Source organism: Austrofundulus limnaeus, unplaced genomic scaffold (genome assembly GCF_001266775.1).
Source record: "Austrofundulus limnaeus strain Quisiro unplaced genomic scaffold, Austrofundulus_limnaeus-1.0 Scaffold252, whole genome shotgun sequence".
In the NCBI taxonomy this organism is placed as follows: Eukaryota; Metazoa; Chordata; class Actinopteri; order Cyprinodontiformes; family Rivulidae; genus Austrofundulus; species Austrofundulus limnaeus.
Window position 1 is genome coordinate 537,313 of NW_013952654.1, and position 1,359 is coordinate 538,671.

At 36.1% G+C, this 1,359-nt stretch overlaps 1 protein-coding gene across 1 annotated transcript in view; it reads left to right on the plus strand.

The window, feature by feature from the left end:
* The window catches only part of LOC106526006 (carboxyl-terminal PDZ ligand of neuronal nitric oxide synthase protein), a gene marked incomplete in the record, with an annotated part of 267,121 nt that overhangs the window by 118,864 nt on the left and 146,898 nt on the right, over positions 1 to 1,359 (plus strand).

Sequence of the window (1,359 nt, forward strand, 5' to 3'; positions counted from 1 at the left end):
ATTTAATACATCATTGCTCAATGATGAACATTTTTTAAAATATTTTAGAGGAATGGACTTCTAATCGCTATTTCAATCTTTCTATCTTTCTAATTACTTCTCTCTCTGTTTTTCTCTCTGTCTATTTTCTCTTCACTTAAAAACGTCACTGATGAAGAATAAATAAATAAACTAAATAAACTCAATGCAATGCACACTATTGTGATTCGTTTCTCATCCAAGTAATCTCCACTTTGGCATGCTTCTCCTCCTGCATACTTTGTCCTAGAGCTGCCATTGTAATTTATATCTGTAAAGCTCCTGTGCTAAATGATGGCTATGACCTTTGGTGCCTGTACAAATTATATTTTTGGAAATATTAATGTTTAATCATTTATAATGGGAGTCAATGGAGCCTTATTGCTCCAATACTGCCCCTGCTGTATCTACTCAGTACTGCACCATAGTTTAATAATATTTAATCTCAATAGTTCAGTGTTTACAATACTAATATGAGTGTATTTTGATGTTTTACTATAAAACTGTCCTAATATTGCTTTATTGCTGTAATATTTTTCAATTTAGTGACAACCATTACATTGGCAATGTGGCCACTTTCTGCACACATACAAACCAAACCCTGGCTTCATTCTCTACCACAGCTCTAATGGTCGATCTTAAAATATCTCCAAACTGCCGACATGTTACTTCTTCTTCTACCGTCATCGTTCTTCTGTTATTCGGGGGTGCGGTCGGAAATAACTTGTCAGTGCATTAGCGCCACCKCCTGGTATGGATTGTTGTTTACCCTTTGTGCTGCAGCGCAGCACAGGAGGAACAAAAAAGGGGACAAAAGCGGTATCAGTTAAGAGTATCAGCCGGCTTTTACGAGTACGAGTACTTGATGCTGGTATCGGACCCGATACCGATACTGATCAGTAAAGCAGTGGGTGAAGCTGCCTCAACCTGACTGATGAGGTGTAAACGATGACCTGCAGCAAAGTTCAGCTGAAGACTTCTGTTATGCGTCAGTTTCTTTTTACTYGTTTGCTCATGCATTATTGAAATTCTCCATTCTTTCAACAGTTTTAATTCTAAACATTCACCTTGAAGCTGTTTTTTACCCTCAAATTGTAATTTTTGTTAAATATTTTATATTTTTTCACTGTCATGATTCAGTGTTGCCACAGCTTGTTTGCAGAACTACTGCATTTCAGTGATTTTTCTGCAGTTTTTGGTTTTATACATGCTTTTATGAAGTGATAATTAAAGTTTGTGGATATGAACAGGTTTACAGAATGTGATGCAGATTATTGGATATTAGGGGTGCGCTAAAACAAATCGATTCACATAAGATTCACAATTCTCATTTAACAATTC